The 23,132-nt window shown below is 34.9% G+C and overlaps 1 protein-coding gene across 1 annotated transcript in view; it reads right to left on the bottom strand.

Annotated features, from left to right (window-relative positions):
* LOC120634252 (tsukushin-like) overlaps window positions 1-23,132 on the bottom strand; it is a 116,557-nt gene that overhangs the window by 18,229 nt on the left and 75,196 nt on the right. The window contains exon 2 of the mRNA XM_039904734.1: window positions 16,628-16,716. The gene's annotated coding sequence lies outside the window, so the exon portion shown is untranslated. The remainder of the gene's footprint in view (window positions 1-16,627; window positions 16,717-23,132) is intronic.

The following is a 23,132-nucleotide window of genomic DNA, read 5'->3' as shown; positions in this document are numbered from 1 at the left end:
AAAGTCATTGTTTAGGATTTGATTCATAAAGTTGAAAGTTCTTCCCCAATAGAAAAATATTCTAGGGCAAAATAAACTATGCAGGTAGCAATGAAAAGGTATATAGAGTTCGAATAAAAATATTTTATTAAAAAAGTTTTAATTTCATGTGACGAGTGCGTTTATAAACGTAATTCGTTAAAAAACTTTGCACATTAAATTATAAAACAAAGCTGGAGAAACAGGGTCTTGTTTTTTAACTTGCTCCGAGCTCCGGAAGTAGAGAGCGGTAGTTTCTGTCCTTTATAAGTCCGTAGAAACATTTCTACAAAGTAACAGGATTCATTAAAATAGCTAAGTGAACCTGAAGTGGTAAAGACATTGTACAGCTGCATTCAAACAGACACTCATTTGAACACAATAACATAGTTAAAACTTTAGACAACAAATAAATAAATGTTCGAATGTATATTTTTTTTATTCCTAAGATTTAAATAATCCAGAGTATACGAATGAAATATTGATGAAATATGTACGTTGCGAATTTATACAAAAGAACTAACCACGAAAATAATTAAAACGCCTGGCAGATGTGAAACATCGAAATTGTTATATGTAAGTTTGTTCCACAAATAAAAAAAAATACAACCAAATGGATAACCACTCCTTTTTGTAAGTCAGTTAATAATGACTGTTTTATTACAAAATTAATATTCATTTTTATTTTTACATACGAAATACAAAAATTCAATCATATAGCGTGGCGATGCGTCGCCACGGCCTGTGTCGCCACGTCAAAAATCAGGTTTACCCTCCGCCTATAGATGTTTCACATCAAAACTTAGCTTTTTTTACAAATCACGAGAAATCCCTGTTTTCCTGGGATATGTTACTCTCAGTTCTATCAACAACCTCCATTCAAAAATCAAGTTAATTGGTTGCGTAGTTAGGGTGTTAAGGAATGGCAAACAAACAAAGACACTTTCACATTTATAATATAAGTGAGGATTAGATTATGTTTTACCAGTTGTTGCTAGCGGCTTCGTACGCGGTTTTTTTGGTTTTTCTGAATATGCGGGAACCGTAGATTTTCCCGGGATAAAAAGCAGCCTTTGTGTTAATCCAGGATATAATCTATCTCTAATCCATAATACAGTCAAATTGGTTCAAAAGTTTTTGCGTGAAAGAGTTACAAACATCCATCCATCCATCTACACTTACAAGCTTGCGCATTTACAATATTAGCAGAATGATATAGACGTGACGAAAATATAAGACTTGCTTGTGTTGCTAAGGAACCCTAATAAACATGTACATACCTGTTCACAAGGGTATTTATTAAAATTTGACATAAATAATTTCACCTACTACAACGGCTACTCACTTTAAATTTTAGACAATAACGATATCAAGAAACTTTGATACACGCATCTCAAATTATATTGGGTACTTTCTGAGTAACTAACGGCAAAGTAATTTATTCTATTAAGGTTTCAGTATACAGTAAAAGCTTTCCCAAGAGAGTTCAAAGCTTTGTAACATGTCTTCTCACTAAGTATATAATTATTATGGAGGTAGGTAGTAGGAACTCTTTATGCAAGCATTTTCCCCGTATTTAACCAAGGTCTGCTCATTATTCTTACTCACGTTGGACAGGCTCTCAGATTTTATAAGATGCCTTAGCATTCTGACCTTTTATACCAAAAATTATGTTTAATAATTAGGTCAGAATAATTATTTAAATAAATATTAATATTATGTAAACAAATCAGGGAAGTGGCGATCTGAGAGACAAAAAAAATATCAATAAAATTATAGTGAGTTAAAGATAAAGATAGAAAAAATTAAAGGTATAACGACCTATAATTTAATATTATTCAAGAAATAAGTTAAGGAAAGCAAGGCAAAAGAAGACGCAGTATCCATAAAAATATAATTGCGAAAGTTTGTGAACAATGCATCGATTTTGATAAAATTTGGCACAGATAGATTGCGTCCTGGAAATGGACATAGAATACTTTTCAGTCCCTGAAAATAATACGTCTCAGAGGTATTAAAAAATTAAATCAAAGTATTAAAGAATAAATGCGGAAGAAGATGGAGTATTCATAATGGGAAATAAAAAGAAAGATCAAGGGCAAATGCCTTGCAAATGAAAGAGAGGATCCTAAACATGCAAAGACATCTTACAACATTAAAAATATAATTACAGATACAGAGAAAACTAGCTTTTGCATATACAAAGCATTATCTTTTTGAGACAGAACATGGCCTCCGTACAGCAATGTTTTTTATGTCCTACGTATACGACACAACGAACTATAAATAAAATGCGCTTACTATATCTTTTAAAATTAATATCCAAACTATCAACACGTGAACGTTTAATTGCTGATACTAAAATCGCTCCGTGTTGTTCTACTTGGTATTACCGTGATCGAATCGTAAATTTGTTCCCATGAAACCTCGGCAAACGTCAAAATACGTGTATAGGTGTTTATAAACTCCCACGAGACGCTCCAAGTCTACCACAGTGGCCGCACTCGGTTATCCGATGATCTATGTAATATAGACAAGCAGTATCGATTACATTTTATTGGATTACGCAAAATTGACATTTATTATAACGGATTACAGCTTAGTTTGGCTTCGACAATTCCGTGTATAAATTCGATAAGTGTGCGGTAAGCCGTACATGCGGTACTTAACCCATTGGACGGCTATTGGATATCAGATGCGGTATATTCAAATTTTCAAACAGATATTGGGATATGGACCATGAAACCGCAGATTAAAGTAAATAAAAGTATCTACTTTTTATGAAACTACATAATATGAAACTTATATGCTTTCTTAACAGTTTGTTAAAGATATATAGATAACGTCGGGTTACAAAATATTATCCTTGCGAGTTAATTTTGATGTTTTTTTTGTTTATAGTAATAATTGATATTCTACCTTTTTTTCCTTTGCAAGCCAAGCTATTTAGCGTTGAGAGTGGAGCCGAGAGAATGGATTTTAATTTAACTGCCTTAAGAGCTCGGATTTACTAGTGTAATATAAATGAGTCACAGTATGTATAAACAATACAACAGGTTAGCCCGTTACCATCTTAGACAGCATAACTTACCACCAGGTGAGTTTGCAGTCAAGAGCTATATTGTAGTGTAATAAAACTAAGGTTTACATTTGTAAACTATGGTTACTATTTATATAGAGTGTATTTTATGTATCGCAGAGATACATAATATGTTATATACACTTACAAAACACCTATAAAACATATTTATTTATTATATGTATTTAAGAGAATAACCCATTTAAATTTAATAAACGAATAATTATCCTGTCTAGTACTAAGAAAACGTAGAAGATGCAAGAAACTTCTGATAAATTACAAAACGGATTAGTTTTTACAGCACGTCTTATATAGGCCTTAAATCAGTGTAAATCGTGACGAATGTTCTAATCGTTGTATTGGTTCACGAGAAAAATAATTATGGAACTTTGAAATGTTATATTCACGGGCGGTCAAGCGAAACGGTGGGAACGTTTTAAATTTGGCTTAATCTACATTTGATCCGAACGGAACTCTTAGTGGTTTTTAGACCACATTGTGGATACTATTTTATTACAAACGTGCGTAATTATATTCCACGCTTACGATCCCATTTAAATGAAGCTATTAAGAATGGTAAAGTTTCATAAACAATAACAAGTAATGTAATTTAAATGTTTTTTTTTTTTTATTAACCGCCTCGTCGCTCTAGTGTTTTGACTGTGTTTTGATTATACCATCCTGGGTACGATTCCGGTGTTGGACCAGATAATTTTCAGTGTGGAGTAAGACGACGCTCTCAAGGTAATCCGTATCTCGGTCGGTCCCGGTAGTTATCGCTAGCATGTGTTAAAAGCCACCACTCCGTATTGGACCAACGTGGAGGGTTTAAGCCTCACTTCTACGATAGTGAAGTCCTGTGTCCAGCAGTGGATCATTAAAAGCATGATGATGAAGGAGACAAAATGCGTTTGGATTAAGAAAGGTGTTAAGAAATGGTGTTACGTCTGTGTTCATTTATATTAGACGGCCCATTGGCGCAGTTTGCAGCGACCCTGCTTTCTGAGTCAAAGGCCGTGGGTTCGATTCCCACGACTGGAAAATGTTTGTGTGATGAACATGAATGTTTTTCAGTGTCTGGGTGTTTATCTGTATATTATAAGTATTTTATGTATATTATTCATAAAAATATTCATCAGACATCGTAGTACCCATAACACAAGCTACGCTTAGTTTGGGGCTTGATGGCGATGTGTGTATTGTCGTAGTATATTTATTATTTATTATTTTAGAACATCGGTCTTTTAACATTTTCCCGTTGAATAGATCAACAGACGGCTAACAAAGTGATCATGCAAGGTTTTGACGGCCGATTGGCGCAATGGGCAGCGACCCTGCTTTCTGAGTTCAAGGCCGTGCTTTTCAGTGTCTGGTTGTTTGTCTGTATTTTTTAAGTATTTATGTATATTATTCATGTTCAATGTTTCATCAGTTATCTTAGTAACCATAACACAAGTTGAGCTTACTTTGGGACTAGATGGCTATGTGTTTATTGTTGTAGTATATTTACATTTATTTATTTATGTTTTTACCATGAAGCAAGGATATATGAATGAAGTGAAGGCTAGTTTCCAAACCGTAAGCGAACACAAACTTAGACGCTTTTCAGTTTAGAGGTAATCTGCAGCATCCATATTCTATTCTGCCGTTTTGCACTGAATTATTTATTAATCAACTTCCTAAAAGAAGAATTTTTCCAATTCCGTCCCTATGAATATTTTATGTATGTCCGCGCATCTGTTCAAGTAGAGATGAATGAATTTTTATACACCACTCGTGTACATCCGCTCTACTTTTTCGGATAGAGAATCTACATATATTTATGGATATGCTGAAACTGTAAAAACTCTCTGATTTAGCACTTCATAACGACGACGACATTATGACGAGTAGGTGTCGTCATTTCAACTTAAAATTGATCATCATCATCATGATCAACACATTACAAGCCGACAAGGCACGGATCTCCTTTCAGAATGCGATAGGTTTAGTCCGTAACTCTGTCCGCCCCAGGCCAAGTGCGGATTGGTAAACTTCACATGCCTTTAACAACGCTATGGAGAACTCTTAGGCATGCCGGTTTTCTCACGATGTTTGAGCAATTGATGGGAGTGAAGGCACATCCCTCTGTTTTCAGAGTGATGTGCGTTCCCCGTCACGCAACTCTTAACTTTTGTTAGAGGTGCGTGACGGATCGAACTCGATCCCCCCGAGATGGAGGCTGACACCCCAACCACTGAGCTATCACCGCTTTTTAAGAGCTATAGCGTGAAGTAACTCTAATCCATACTTACAGTATAAATGCTAAAGTGTGTCTGCTTGTTTGTTTGTTACCACCAGCTCGACTACTATTTTATAATATATATTATTTCATATATTTAAATGAAAGTAGAAGAATAGTATAATGATCGCATAGTAATCGTCGTAGTATAATATTAAACAAATTGCCGACCCTATAGCAAAAGTCACCTTCATGTTCTGTGTGCGTAGAATTTACATTAATGTTCCAAGAACTAAATAAACTTTTACGCACGTAGCTTGTACTGTAGCGTAAGTACACCGTACACGTATTTTTTTGAGAGAAAACGACTTCTGCTAAAATATTCACATACGAGTTGGCTATTTACTGTTTGGCGGCAGGAGCTTTTGAACGACTTTCCCTACTTTTAACTTGTACGTACGTAACAATATACAGACGAAACTATGGCCAGTACGAATTCGAAGTATAAAATCGTCCACCTTGCTTAGTGCCACCAATTAACAAATTTTATTCGGACATAGTGTGGTGTGGCTAAATAAAATACCTACCTTGAACAGCATTTATACTATTTTTTAGTCTCCTTTTAGCATTATGGTACTGAAAAAACAAAACTGTGCAAAACGGATTAGTTAAGTTAGACTTTGAATTACATTCGAACATTAATAAAATAGACGTAGTCAGTGGCCACCAATTCAGCTAAACACAAAAAACTATATACTGATATTATAAGTCAATCACTGCAAAGGTTAGTTATATTTCTGTATATGTGTTCGTATCAATAAATAATATCTTCCTTTCTTTACTGAAGAGTAATAGAAAATAAATTAAATTTCGAATTGATATAAAAATCGACGGCCGACTGGCGCAGTGGGCAGCGACCCTGCTTTCTGAGTCCAAGGCCGTGGGTTCGATTCCCACAACTGGAAAATGTTTGTGTAATGAACATAAGTGTTTTTCGGCGTCTGTGTGTTTATCTGTATATTAGTCATAAAATTTTCATCAGTCATTGTGCCCATAACACAAGCTACGCTTACTTTGGGGCTGGATCGTAGTATATTTATTTATTTAAATGATTAAATAATAAATAAATATACTACGACAATACACATACCGCCATCTAGCCCCAAAGTAAGCGTAGCTTATGTTATGGGTCTTAAGATGTCTGATGAATATTTTTTCAATGAATAATATACATAAATATTGATAAAATGCATATAAACACCCAGACAATGAAAAACATTCCTGTTCATCACACAAACATTTTCAATTTGTGGGAATCGAACCCACGGCCTTTGACTCAAAAAGTAGGGTCGCTGCTCACTGCGCCAATCGGCCGTCGATTTTGATATCAATTCGAAATTTAATTTAATCTCCAGTACCCTTCAGTAAAGAAAGAAAGAAATTATTTATTGTTATTATTAAAAATGAAACCATAGTGTATCCTATATTTATTAATTTTCAAATGGCGATCCTAACTTCATTCGAATTCACGTCAAGTCGCCGTATTTGTAATTCAACGAGGGGTCCCACGCGGCGTACGTATTGTTTCACCTACAACCGCTAAAGGGGAAGCACTTTGTTCATAAAACATTCATAGGACTCAAAGACTATAACGTTATATAAGTAGCAGATGGGACGATAGGACTAAATTCGCAGTCCAAAGTAAAACAGGTTATTTGGCTACAAATTATAGTTACTCTGTAGACTAAAGATAACGTAGCCGCATTCGCCACACGCGTATATCGTTCAAACGTTCAGATGTTTGGCTATTATTTATCTACTTTCGTGTACCTTTAACATAATAACGAGGCATGGATGAATGGTAAATACAATTTATGACCTACAAGGTCATGGTATGTGGAAATACACCTTTAAGAATATTAATTAAAAAAAATCTTTTCTAATTTATATTTATTCCGAGTACCTTGATTCAACTTCTCTGTCAGGCAGTTTATTCAGGATTGTATTGAATAAATGATATATATACCAGTTCTATTTCCTTTAATATCTTTGAAAGGAGGCGAATCGCTAATGAAGTCGCGACTTTTAAATTAGGGCGAAGAAAGTTACGGGTTATTGAGCCACGAACAATGGGTTGACGTCCCGAGGTAAAATTAATAATATTTTTTTCTAAATTATAGAGGTTGTCAAAAAAGTCTTTGATTGATTTATATTGAGCTTCTTAATCATTAAAAACAAAGTGGAATAATTTTTATCACCGTCAGAGTTATAATTATTCTATTCATGGTACAGTTAGTGAAGGATTTAATAGAGTTTAAACCGATCACGCACGCTGAATTGTGTTTTGTGACGTATATTCTCGAAACAGGGACGTTAATTAGTTATTATTAGACGTGTAACTAAGATAATGTTATAGATAAGGTGAGAAAGCAATCAGGCGTTTACATGTTCGTAAACAAATTCACCTTCCAAGAAGTAGGTACCTTTAGGTTACCATATAACCTAGATACATAGGTGGAGCAATTTAGAGGAGACTAATTTCGCAGTAAAGCGTTGAGATGACGAACATCGGCCTTCGAGGTCCGAGGAGCTCTTCATTAAGGGATAGAGGAGGGGCTGAGGGGCACTGCGGGAGGAGAGGCCCAATGGCTTTATGGCACAATTTGCATTTACACGAGCCCAAGCACAGATTACGCCAGCACTTATCCGCCTCCCTCGACAACCTAGCAAACAAGCCTTTGTTTATTCCTCCTGAATTTTTCACTCGCCATTTGTTTTGACGGCCCGTTTGTGAAATGTGGCGGGTTTTTTTTTGTCAAAAACGCTCTTCGAGTTGGATTTTTCCCTATTGTCGCCATTTTGCCGTTTCCTAATAAAAAACGATAATAAAAGCTGTAGAAATAACTGTACAATACAATACAAGAGTAGGTACCTCCGTTTTATACAGTTGGTTTATAAAACGGTACAGAATCACGAAACCTAGTGTTTTATTTTTTCTTCATATTTTGGTCTATATGATAATTATGTTCTTCTCTTTTTACATGTACATAAAAATTAATCAAATCAACTCCAAAATGGCCGAAATATTTTTTTTGTGATTTGTTTGCCTCACCAAAGGGGCGGTTTACGAATAATACTAAAACGAAAAGACGAAAACTCTAAGACTAGTCGAAAAGATCAGAATTAATAATTTATGATGGCAACTGTCACTTCAAACTGTTGCGAGACATAAAAACAACATTTTGTTCATCAAAGTACATGTTTCTCTTGTAACTTGTAGTAATTAACGTACCTTTATAGAGGTTATAATAATAAATTCTTTAAGTTAATCAAGATAATTAATTATAAAAGTTTATGTAAACATTTTAGCATAATAAATTAAATTATAATCTTCTTCTTAGTCGTGCACTCTTGGCAGAGTGGTCGTGGCTGCTAAGATGAATTTCATGGCGCTAGGCATCATTGGATTGCACGGCTTCCCGCGCGAGTCTTCACCACTTTTGGCGGTTGGTAGCGTTTCAAAAACATTCTACCACAGTTGTCTGGGTCAGCGATTTCACCGTATCTATCCAACGAGTAGGTGACCGCCCTCTTGCGCTTTTTCCTTCAACCTGTCCTTGCACCACCAATCGTTCAATCGACCCCTCATTCCTTGAGATGTGGCCAAAAAACTTGAATAGGCGTAACTGCACCGTAGACGAAAGCAAATTATAATCAGCAACTTAAAATAATGAAGTGCTTTATTCATTAATATAATTAGTAAGGTGTATTTGTGTATAGAGAATATTGCGAAGCGGCTCAACGACCTTCAACGTTATTGTATTACAAAGACACTCCTCTGTTTGGTGTATCCAAGTTCCCAGTTTGGTCCTATTAAAGTGACAAAGCAGATCTAAGACGAAGCACAAAGACTTAGGTACTCGTGCACAAGCTGAAGTTCATTTACCTTAAATGCTGTACAGAATCTCCTCTGACCCACTTTCGGATAACTACCTTTGAATCGGTCTGACAAAAGCATGTCGATGTAGGAACATAATGTCTGGCCAGTCGGAGCCCCAATTTAGAGCCCGTATGCCCTATCAATGTCAGTCCGGACAACGAAGCGAGTGGACTGAATTGTCTTAAGAACATAAACCTATCTGCTAGTAGAATGTACAAAGCATTGGAAAGCTGTAAAGTGTAAAAAGGTTAGATACAAGTTCTGAGCTTTTTATCTCTAAATAGATACTGGTAAAAGGAAAATTCCATTTATTGAAGTGATATTTATCGAAGTTTTTGAATTTTGAAATTGCAATATTTTCCATAGTTAGGACTGGTTATTAAGATGATATGATCCAGATGTAATAATCGGAGATTTTTGCGTTCGAGTCCAGCCATCTTATAAATACATTATACATTGAGGAAAATGTTCTAGTTTCAAAATAGATCCATTGTGTGCTTTCAAATTGCAAACGTCAAGTCCTAACAGAAATTGGAAGGGGGAAAGTCGATTCTCGTCTTAAATGAAAGTATGGCTTCTACCCAATTTTTAACGTATAGTGTCTCAATTTTTAACGTATCTTTATTATCATTTCACTGATAGACGACCGCAGCTGGACATATACATATTTTTTATTCCACTATAGGTTGACTGCAATCTCTCTTGGTGCTAAGTGATGATGCAGCCCAAGATGGTAGGGGACTAACCTGTTAGGGGTAATGATAGTCATACCCCTAATCGGCTTATAAGGACATCGCACCGGAACACTAAATCGATTTGCGTCTTTGTCAGTTGGGTGGTAACTAGCCACGGCCAAAGCCTCCCACCAGACCAGACCAGAGAAAATTCAGAAATTATAAATTCCCAAATTGCTTTTGCCGGGAATCGAACCCGGCACCTCCTACTTAATTTCACAGCGCTCACTGTCGCGCCAGGGAGGTAGCGAAAATTGCCGCTGTAGCACCATAGACCCCATCGTCCATCTGTTCTTTATACTATAGGCCCCGCCCATTGCCATTTCAGCCTTGCAACTTCTTCAATTATGTCTCTGGTATTTCCACAAATGTCCTTATTACTACAAACAAATCTCTCTTCATTGCTCAACGACATACAGTGCTAATACATTTAGTATTTTAAGTATGTACCTACAGACAGTACAAAAAATCAGTTTTACTACAATCACGATAGTTTTGTGTATTTCGCTTTATTTTCTACAGCAGGAAAGCCTCAAAATCTTTGCACCGTAACTTATACAGAAAAATAATAATAAAGGCCCTATTTTCACACAGTAAATACAGTGCTATAAACTGCTCACACACCAATTACAATAATCGGTGCAAGAATGACCTATAAAATTTTATCATTCAATATTCTGTTTGATTCGGGCACTCATCGACGCATTCAATAGTGAATGCCACATAACAAAATTACATTGGGAGTTGACAGAATTTTGCATATTAAAAGAGAGATTTAATTTTGTGGTCCAGTTATTTATATCAGGGGATGGCGATAAAATATTAAAGCTATAATGTAATTGATACGTGAATAAGTAAGGGATTTATTTTTGAAGAGGATTAATTTTAATTTATTTCGATTAAATGCTCTCCGTACTTTCGGTGCATTACAAGTTTGTTTTGGTAGTGTCACTTATTTATTATAATTAACTGCCTCGTTGGCTAACTACTAAATAGTTAGCATGTTTAACAGTGGACCACTGGGGTCCAATTGCCGGGTCGATCTAAACTGAGTAAGGTTAGGTTAGGTTATTAAATTTACTACTATAACCTACTATCTCTATCAACTTTCTGTTAAAAAAATGGCACTGTCCTTTCTCATATCTTATAAGTACATAAAAACGTAAATATTTATATTGTTGATTCGCTTATAGTCGGTTTTTTTCACATGAACAATAGAAACGGTTAAAGCGATACCATTTAATCGGTCTATACCCGTAAAGAGGTATTGCATCCAGATATTAAACTATGCGCATATTCAACGCGGACAGATCGACCTATTTGCCGCGCTGTCGCCGCCATATAGGCAGAAATCCTTAATCAGGAAAATTGCAGTAATGGCTTGGTTACGCCATACCTAACAGCTAGAGCGAGTTCGTCAGGTCAGTTTCATCTTGTGACACTAATGTCTTGGTTTTGCTCACCAATCGTCTTTATCTACCCCACCATTCAAACATTTGTAGCCCCGAACACTGGCTATGACACCATCTCGTCCTTATATTAAATTGAAACAATTCTAGCAACAGACACTTAAGAGCAAGGCACTAGTCAAGTTTCAGATTGGTAGCTAGCAATGCCAATTGTTTAACGAAGCCATCTCATTACAACATTCTGTCAGCTATCTCAGTACATCATTTTGTCAGGAACGGATATTTATTTATTTATTTATTTATTTATACAGGACAACCAACAGTAGATACATTAAAACTTGCTTTTTTTTTGGAATGAGTCACATAGTAAATGTTCAACTATTTACAGGTTATCACAGCATGCATTAAAATGTAAAAAAATCATTCTTATAAATTATTTACAATTAATTATTAGTCAGTTAATATAAACCTTTAAAAGTATAAATATTTAAAGCTAAATTACAATAAAAAATTTAACTTAATCAATTATTAGGATAAAGGTACTGTATAACCACAAAGGTTTTTTTTTTATCCTGCGAGTATGACCGCCCAGTGCTTTTGCCGTATATACCCTAAGTCTATCTCCAGAAAGCAAACAACCTTTAGCAAATTTCATCAAATTTGGTAGGTACTTTAGTGGTGCCAAATATAGGTACCAAACAAACATACACCAATGCATTTACAATATAAAGTATGGATTAGCTATAAAATGTGAGGTAGCAATGGCAGTAACTTTCAAAGCTATGACTGTGTTTATTGCGCGAAATATATTATGTGACGCGAAACGAAAAACGAAAACGAAAACATCTATAACGCTGTCCATTCTAATACGATTTTTGGTCGAAGGTCAGGGTCAGCAGCTCGCACTCTGTAATCAAGCCATTTTCATGGAAATTGCTAAGTAAAAGAGCTCGACTAAAATGTGTATGTTAATGAAACTAATCGCACAGCATCTGCTCAGCCGCCCGGCAGAAATTCTAACTGTGAATTCTACACAGTCTAATTTCACTAATGTGCGAAACAAAATTTTAAACCTTCCTTTGCATCTTTTAGTTTCACAGTTGCTTTGCTCTATAATAAATGATTCGGAATAATAGATGGCTTCTTTGGAATATTACTAGTGCTACACACGGAAAGCTCGCTATGGATGGAAATTTCAAGCTTATTACATCTAATTTAATAAAGTTATGTGCGTTTTAAGCAATTAAATATGACTTGCTTGAACGAAAACATCGCGAGGATATGCTTGAAAGTTCTCTACAATGTCCCAAAAGCATGTGGAGTCCACCAATCCGCACCAATACGACCTTAACCTTACTCAATGGCTATGGGTTGATATGATCACATTTTTTTCTACTATAAAAATAAATACTGTTTATCATAAGCCAAGATACGTATTTTGTAATAAAACCGTTTTTAGCAGCCTATCTCGAGCATAAATACCTCCTGTAAAGGAAACCTTTATTCAACAGTTAGCCCTTGGCTGCAATCTCACGTGGTGGTAACATATGCTACAGTCTACTATGTTAGGAGGCTTTCTTGTTACAGTTACCTGTAGCAGATATATTAAACCCATACTTCATAATCGGTTTCTACTCGTGAAATTAATTTCCGCTGGACGTTATGAAAATCTAAGCTTAATTTGCTATACTCCGAGAACACCGCGTAATTTATAATTACTTCAATCCGTATACTCCACACCAAACAGATCCTCGGCAATGTACCCTCTACGCTCGTTTCACCCCGAAACCGGAGCATCCTCAGGAGATGTTGACTTTACAATGAATAATTGTTAAGTCAACTTATATTATGGATATATTATGGATTTCCGCAAAGTAATGCCTGCTTCTATCCAATATCCGCTGGACGTGTTTTTCTTTGGACCAAATAAGTATTTTTAGTCCATTTCCAGCATATTCAGGTCCATCAACCTGAGGCGTCGATGTAATGGGCCTGTAATTATACGGACAACTACGCCTATAAACCAAACATAGGTAATAAATAAATACCTAAACGGATGCACGCTCACATTCATAACATTAGTATGGATCCTATCCTATTATTTATTTATTTTCGATATCATTTTTACTGCTGCCACAATATGGAGCACAAAAGAAATGACCAACGGTCATAATTTGTAATTGAATCGAAAAAAGTACACGAGTCGTTAGTTACTAAATGGCCACTCTTCAAAACGTTTATTGTAGAACAATAAATACTTTAGTAAGGATAAATAGAGGGCATAGAGCGTATAATAACTGTCAAAATCATCCCTTTTGTATAGAATTTTATTGTATAATGGATACATATCCAATAAATATCGGGGCTCTCGACGTGGACTAAACAATCGAACAATAAAAATTTAATTTATGGTAGCCCTATCCCCGCGCAGTAGGCATATTCGAGTCCAATAGAAATCTCCGATTGAAGCTCTTAATGTTTGGTGTAATACATTTGAAACCGATTAATATAAAAAAAAACATAAATTCTTTATTGGACCCCAAAACAAAATAGAAAATAAAAGTTAATTTTAATTTGCGTTACAATAGTGGCTCTATAATTTCCAATGATTTCTCCCAGGTAACCATTACTTACGTGCCTCCAAGACCGAATTACATTTAAGATACCTTAATATTCTTGCTTGTTGTTTGTTGTTTGTTTTTTGTTAACTTGTTTCAAATAAGCACTGTACTGGAATGCCTAAATGCCTGAATGCCTAATGGATCTCTATACGGTAAGATTTTGCATTTAATGAAATTAAAATATAAATAAGCAAACTAAACCTCTCTCGTTCAATATGAGAAGCGTTCCTAGAAACAAGTTAAGAAGGCAGGTTTACTGGAATATATTTACATGATTGGATATTTCTATAAAATCAAAGCGTACGCCCCGCGTGGTCATTTAAACGCAGTCAGACGTGGGATTGACATATTGGAAAATACGCATTGCTCAAACACAGCATTCAGAATGTCCAAGGGGAGAGTGCCATTGAAAAATGATTGGTCATATTTTGCTTGTGGACACATTTGACAGTGTGTCAACGCGCAGTAAAGCGTACTCGAAATTGATTTACTTCTATAATACTACTACTATCAATAATTTTTTAACCTTACATACATTTACACCTTAACAAAAAAATAAAACTTCAGAAACTGAAGCCCGTATACAGGACCATTTAACTTTTATAAAAATCTAAACAAACTGGACCACATAAAAGCAAAAAATAAGTAGGTACCCAGAAAATTTTTAAACCCCGATTTAATGAAAAATAGTTTAGTAGGTGGCCATATGTATGTGTAGGTGGTAGTGGTATTGATGGTCACCAGTGGCTTTCCGACCAACATGGAGTGATGGAGCAATATATCTACGTTATCAGATGCTATTAAAAACAAAGGGAATTTTAAAATCCTAAATCAATACGCTACTAAAATAATAAATTTAAAAATATCAAATAATACAGCTGAAGGTAGAGAAGTATTTTCTAATCATCGACGCTCTTAGAAAAACAAGAAAAACTCCAACATCTTTCAGCGGGACAATAATGTACCGTCGCATGGCTTTCAGCGGGCACCTTGAAAGGACCAGTAAACTGGATTTAAACACGAACAGCGGAACCAAACTGTTGCAGTTGTACAAAACAGTTTTTCAATCTAGCTACAAATGGTGGAACATTTACAATACTCGCAGCTTAGAGGGAACATCGCACAAATGGCTCCCAGGTGTTGGTATATTGAAAAAATTGCTAGAGTCCAATGCACGTTCCAAAGATTGATGTCGGTTTAAGGCTGGTATTAAAAAGACGGTTTAAGGCTGGTATTAAAAAGATTTATTCCTACTAGGCTGCGGAATGGTTAGGAAATATAAACGCGTACTAGCGATTCTAGATAGATAGATAGATAAAGTCTTTATTGCACACAATTTATAATATAAATTGAAAACATAAATACAAGAAGAATAACAATGCGCAAAGGCGGTCTTATCGCTTTAAGCGATCTCCTCCAGACAACCCTTAATGAAAGAAGAACCCTTAATGAAAGAAGGTATTTTTTCGTATTCGTTATCATCCAGTTTTTGAAGTAAAACTTCTTGAGCGCGACTAGGAAGATCGGATCGGATATTTTTCAGACGTTTGTGTAGTTTCTGCTGTTTAAAAATAATAATTTGCATTGGTCGTAAGTATATGTCATATACTCAATGTCGCTTCTTCACTTATACGCCAGCTAGCGGCAAATGTCATAATCAATTAGGATTATTTTTTTCCAATACTTTCAAACGGATCAATTGTGAATAGCAAAGTGAATAAAAATACTTTTATAATAAATAAATTATTAATAAGTTTTCTGACGATTACAACATTCTATAATATTCAATGTCAAGGTTATATTGACATGTGCTGATCTAACATTCAATTTGCTACTCTCAATTATTCTATTTAATAAAATATTTAAAATATTCATACAATTTGAAAGTGATATTAATGAATTTTATATAAATTATAAAATGAAATAATGAATATTAAATGAAATGGCGGAGTCCGAGGAACATCTTACTCTTTCATCAATAAATAAAAATAAAAGTTTTACTTTAATCGCTCGTGAGAGATGATGATAATGATGACACAAAGGATGCCAATGGAATCCTATTATTGAGCCTTCACCGTTCTTCTATTTGTCTGTCCCATATCATAATGATAAAAATTATAAATAGCATAGTTGTCATTCTCAGAGTGTGTTTCTATTGCCACTCTACTACAAATTAATTATTGTATTTTTTTACCTACAGATGTAAAACAAAATATCGAAGAAATTATATATTTCCTTTCATTATTGAGCATGTCGCCATCTAGCCTCAATGTAAGCGTAGCTTGTGATATGGGTAAAAAGATAGCTGATGAATATTTTTATGAATATAATAAAAAAAAATATATAAAATACATAAACACCCAGACACTGAAAACATTCATGTTCACCACACAAACATTTTCCAGTTGTAGGAATCGAACCCACAGCCTGGACACAAAAAGCAGGGTCGCTGCTCACTGCGCCAATCGGCCTCCATATTTCAAATCATAACGACTCTACTTAAATATAAAAATACCGAAAAATATAATACATAATCAATATTCCGATAACGAGATTTTCCTTATAATATTCTTCTATAATAAAGTAAAAGTATAATAGAACTTACCTAAGTGTAGGCAGTGGCTTGATGTTATAAACTTTTGTTATACGGAGTCATGTGCTTGCGTAGTTAGGCCAAGTTGGACGAAAATGAGTCTGAAACAATAAAAACAATATGCTATCAAAACATGACGTCACATTACATTTGCAATTGTAAACGTAGGTGATAATTTAATTATACATAGTAACTTCAGAGAATTGTCTGCAGTTTCCACTAAGACTAACTTTGTGGGAGGTAAAAATGAATTAATATTTATTTCATATACAAAACAGACACGTCCAGTGTCTGTTTTTCGTCTAAAATACTCTATGGTTACTTATTTAAAAAAAAAAATTAAGTTCGTTAATTTTATACTAATTATATAATTAATCACAATTAACATATCCTATCCTTAATTAATATGTAAAAATAAAAACAACATAGCTTTTAACTCCAAAGTTATAGATGGCTTAAGTTTCCACGCTCCTACGCAAAACAGCAATTGCCATTTTTTTTGTAATAGACATGTAATGCAGGGGAGCGTCCATAACATAAAACATTTTTTTTTTTTACGCGTCTTGTTTATCATAAAGTTGCAATGAGGCATCTATCCTGCTGAAGCATATATCGCGAACTTGTTCTATCATTTTTTCTTGACTAATGTATGTTTTTCCAACATAATAAAATCTCTAAAAAGGCATTAAATTAATTAAAGGCTGCAGTCTCACCAGAACTCACAGTAATGATGTACTACAGGAGTACCGGGCTAACCTGTAAGGGGTATAGCGTATAGACCAAACTTCTAATCGGTTACGTCTCGGAACTCTACCTGCCACAAGACCAGACCATACCAGACCAGAGAAAATTCAGAAATAATAAACTCCCAGATTGACCCTGCCGGGTACCGAACCTGGGATCCCCCCCCTTATGAGAGCACAATGGTGGCACGTTAAAAATAAAATCTAGTGGGCTACATATATTGATATTATGATTACACATAATATTATGATTGCATTAACTAGATTTCCCGGCGTCTTATCTAATCCACATTTTCAACGCTGGTTAATAATAGATGTATACGCCATCATATTTATTATCTATTTGAGCAGCGTTAGTATCATTTTAATGAGTCGATAAAGGATTCTCACGTTTAAGGCCCATAAAACAGACCTTCATAAACAAGCGGTATTACTTTATGGATCTACGTCATTCATGATCCTTTTTACATCTTCTAAGTTATACCAACGGTTACTGAGTATTTCGGAGCCGCAATGTTTCAGTTCATCAAGAAAATAAAGTCTCAGTTACGTTAGCTATCTTCGTAAAAAGGGTTTTTGTTGCTTTGAAAAAGTAAGGCTACTAAATGAGTTTTTGTTGCTGCAAAAACAGTATGGTATAAAAAAATATTATCAAATATATATATCTACGTAACTCTTTTTTGAAGTTCTTTTTTGCCTTATCATAAAGTTGCTAAAACTTTATGATAAGACGTAAAAGCTGTCTATGGTAGCAGTAAATTTGTTTGACATGTAGCTTTTACATGAATACTAGCAATTACAAGTGTTGAGCTATAATATATAAATAGTTAGTGATTAGCTGAGATGGTCACGGTTTAAATAGTCTGTTTAAACAATTACTATTAAAAAACCAGCACCAATCCACACTGGGTCAGCTTGGTGGGTTAGGCCCCTTTCAAATTGAGAGGAAACCCGTACCCTGTAGTGAGACGGCAATGGGTTGATATGATGATGATGATTATTAAAGAAAGGAGTGTAAGATACCTCATGTTATTTTCATACCACCATACCTGCGTAATGCCTGAAAAGATTTGGGTGTGCGGGGTGTCGTTAGGATCCTTAAACTATAGTGAGTGACACTGATTATAAACGTTTAGAAAAAAATTCAATATGGTGATTGTACGGCGCCATTTTGAAATGTGAATGATTCGTGTGGATTTTGGCAGCTGTGTTTTTTATTTATTTCATAAAGTACGTACCGTACATCAGTTAGATGTATATTTTCTATTAATAATAAAAAATAAATAAATAAATACAGGGTCAATTGACGTCTCAAAAACCACCATCCACCATCTTAAGATGGTCATGTCGAAATTCCTCAAAAAATCCAAAAAAAATCATAATTCCAAAACTATAAAAAATCGCGGAATATACATGGGGGTTATTCGGATACTCCACAACATACCGGACCAAAATTTATTTTTATGACGTTAACTGACCGTCCCTGTATACGCACATCGCTATCTTACCCCGGCAAGTAAGCGTAGTTTGTGTTATGGTTACTAAAATGGCTGATGAATATTTTATGAATAATATTCTTGCATACTTATTATATACAGATAAACAAACATTTTCCAGCTGTGGGAATCAAACACATACACTAAGAAAGCAGGGTCACTGCCAACTGCGACAATCGGCCGTCAAAGAAAAGTTTATAAAATAAAATTTATACTTTAAGAATTATAGCATCTGTTGTTAGCTTAATTTATATACTAATGCGTGACACGAGCCGACGCGGCGTTTTTAATTCAAGTAAAGAAAGATCATGTAAGGTAACCATGTGAAGTCTAAGTAAGTAGTAAGTAGTCTTGGCAAGTATGGTGGACAACGGCCTAAACACTTCTCAGGAGACCCGTGCCCTGTAGTCGGCTGTTAATGGGTTCAACATCCATTACCTGCCATTCCTTAGTTCAGCATTTAGTAAGGTAATGTATACCGCACCACCCACTAGTAACTCAAATCTGTTCTCTAACAAGGACTTAACGTCAAGGAAAAAATACCACCAATAACAATCGTAATAAAAAAAAGCTCGTATATAACACGTCCGCACCGTAAAATATTGTATACCAAACATTTATCACGAACCGGAATAGAATGCACGAGTTTTTTGACGTAATAACGCCCAGTTCTGAAAAATGAAAACTAAGCGGAACTGTAAAATAAAATTCTAGTATCCAGCTTGAAAACTATAGAATAGCGTTTACGTCGTGTAAAAGCCAAATGGCACCCGCATTGGTTCGGGGCGATAAAACTTTGTCAAGTCCGATTGAAAAACAAAACGCGTAGAAAACTTTCCTCTGCGCTGACACAGGTGTTTCGCCCAACTGTCGTCCTCTAATCAAGTAGAAATGTTTGCTTGGACGGTTCAGCGAATTCGAATCGGACCGAACCTATCAATTGTATTCTCTAACGTATTTAACGCTGACACAGCGACGAAATGCCATATTTGTGACTTTCCAATAAGCACGAGAAATAACAAAATTAAACTGGTTTTAGCGTTAAGTTACAATCTGTAGTTTCAAATTACTAGCAGAACTGTACAGCTGCAATAGTACTTGAGCAGATCTTATTACTTTGAATGAAACTTTTAAATATGTAAGAGAACAATAATCGTACTTACAATTATCCCAATGGTAATTTTGAGTAGTAGTTGCGTTAAAATATATTAGCAAATAAATTAAATGTTTTTAAACGCCGATTTGCGTGTAAAAAAAATTAGGGCATCTTCCGTTAGTTAATTATTTGAAATTACGGTTGAGGTTTTCATTTTGTAATGTGTGATGTAGAAATAGCAAAGGGCAATAAATAAAATCAATAGTTTTATTAGTTCAAATTATAGTGTACATATAAGTTATAATTACGAGTTTCTGTTACAAATGTGTTGCGACGTTGGACTCAACGACGAACTCAATTACGAGCGCAGCGTCTTTAAGAATAACATACCTGACTCTCTTATTCACCTGAACTTCGCCTGAACGCCACCTGCTCTATGGATTGAATCACTCACAATAGTGGCTTCAGTAAAAGGGACAAACCTATTCTATCTATCAGGACGGTTCCCATACGAATTCTTAAGGATCCCTACCGACTTTTAAAAAGATCACTTCTCTTGCGAGGTATTAAAGTACCCTTTGCTCGTAAAGCTCGTTAATAAAACTAATAGAAAACTAAAGCATTTAGGGCCAATATATTTCACTGTACATTTTGTATGTACAGTACATGATTTCGAGTTTTTGACTCGTGACCTTTCTAAGCTTTTACATATAATAACTGCTCCAAAAAGGTTACCAATACGAATGTATTTATTATGGGCTTAGTTTCAACAACAGCAGTCAATATCTAACAATTTTCGACCCGGGATTTGAACTTAGGACCTCGAGTTCCGAAGCATTTATTTCGGATCTCGGTTCACCAGTAAAACCAGTTAAATACCAAATAAGATGATATAAGCAAATGTAAACTTCGTTTAATTCAAAGTCAAATGGTGTATTTAACTTGGGTAAAACTTTGCAGAGACCGTAGTTCCAAAGTCAAAAAGCGTAGAAAACTCTAAAGTCACCGATACAAGTGTTTCAGGGAGCAGCCCTTTAATCAAGTAGAAATGTTTGCTTGAACGATTTCATGAATTCAAATCAGCCCGAAAGAACCAACTCAGTCTCTTATTCACCTGAACGCAGTCACCCTTCGGAATTTGAATCAATCACAATCTACGAGGCATCACTAAAGAGTCGGTCTATTCCATTTTCCGCATTTTCTATAAACATTGTAGCAAGTTCACTTGACTGAAACTGTACTTTGTCAGTCCTTCTGCCAATCTGTCAGAGCTGCCTGTTAAATGACAGACAATACTTGTGACAGACATGGCAACTATCTGTCACAAGTATTATGTTAATTTAAGGGCACAAACCTGAAAATTAAATAAAACAGTGTATGCGTGTAAAGATTACGCTCGATTGATGTTAAACTTTTAATATTATTTATTGAAGAAAGAGTAAAATGTTCCTGGGACTCCATAATTTCATTTAATATTCGCTATTTCATTTTATATTCTATTTAAAATTCATTAATTTCACTTTCGCATTCTAAATATATTCATTTGTTAAATAGAATAATTGAGAGTAGAAAATTGAAGGTTAGATCAGCACATCTCAATATAAACTTGTCATTGAATATTATAGAATGTCGCAATCGTTAGAAAATTTTATTATAAATTTAATTATTACGAAAGTAATAAACAAGTCAATTTAGATTTGTTCAAAAAACTTTGCAATTTTTTTTTTTTAAATCTGTCGAATTTTTATACAGTTTGCTATTCACAATTGATCCGTTTGAAAATATTGAAAATAAATAATGTGTAAGTGAGCAGCGACCCTGCTTTCTGAGTCCAAGGCCGTGGGTTCGATTCCAACAACTGGACAAAGTTTTTTGATGAACATGAATGTTTTTCAGTGTCTGGGTGTTTATCTGTATTTTTGTATTATAAGTATTTATGTATATAATTCATAAAAATATTCATCAGTCATCTTAGTACCCATAACACAAGCTATGCTTACTTTGGGGATAGATGGCGATGTGTTTATTGTCGCAGTTTATTTATTTATTTACTTATTGATTTACATTTGCCACTTGCTGGCGTATAAGTCAAGAAGCGTGGAGTATATGACTTACGACCAATCCAAACTATTATTTTTAAATAGCAGAAACAACACAGACGTCAGACGTAGGCGATACTCCCATCAGAAAAAAATTTTAGTTACTCCCTAGTCGCGCCTAAAGACGTTTTACTTCAAAAAGTTTAGTATAAATAGCTGCAGACGAAAAGAACAAAGACGAATTGGATATCCTACATTCAATTTAACAATCCCAAGTTAAATTTTATTAATGACGGTTGAAACTGGTCTTATCTAAGAAAGAGGTATAGCGGTAGCGGCATGCAACCAGCATGCGTTCTGCGAAACACGCACTGATACAAAGATAATACCAATTCCTTGTTCTAAGAAGTATCCCAAGTTTTAGTATGCAAAACCAAGATACATAGATTAGCGATGGTTGTATTTGCCATTCTTGGGTATTTTAGTAGTTTACATTTATAATTTTACTTTTAATTTGGATGTATTAAAATTCTCAAGTGCCTTGAAGTAGTTCAGAAATGGTTATGAGAAATAGAATAAATATATATAGTAATAGCTGAAACCCGCGACTTCGTCCGCGTGGATTACGGTTTTTTATTCCCGCGAGCTCGTTTACAATTTTTAATCTTACCACGGGAACTATTTCAAAGATCGGTATAGAAAGTAGATACATATCCTTTCCCATAGCATAGGTGACATGCATTCCAAATATCAAAGCTATCTACCCGGAACTATTTAAGGAATCGGGAGAAAAGGTAGCCTATGTTTTTTTCCATGTCAAAGGTTACATGCATGCCAAGTGTCATCCAAATCATTTTTTTTTCCGTTTTTGCGTGATTAAGTAGCAAACATCCACACTTTCAAATTTATAATATTAGTGGGATAGTAGGATCAAGCCTCGACAAGCCTCGACAAGACTTTCCAAAGTTCAAGCCCATACTGCGGATTGAATATGACATTGACAGGTCATAAAGGTTCAAACTACCCTATATATATATTTAGGGTACCTTGAGTGGGAAGGGGTTAATAATTATTATTAAGTCATGTTGAATTGACGGCCGATTGGCGCAGTTTGCAGCGACCTTGCTTTCTGAGCCGAAGGCC

Source organism: Pararge aegeria, chromosome 2, assembly GCF_905163445.1.
Source record: "Pararge aegeria chromosome 2, ilParAegt1.1, whole genome shotgun sequence".
Classification (NCBI taxonomy): Eukaryota; Metazoa; Arthropoda; class Insecta; order Lepidoptera; family Nymphalidae; genus Pararge; species Pararge aegeria.
This window is presented reverse-complemented; position numbering and strand designations above follow the sequence as displayed.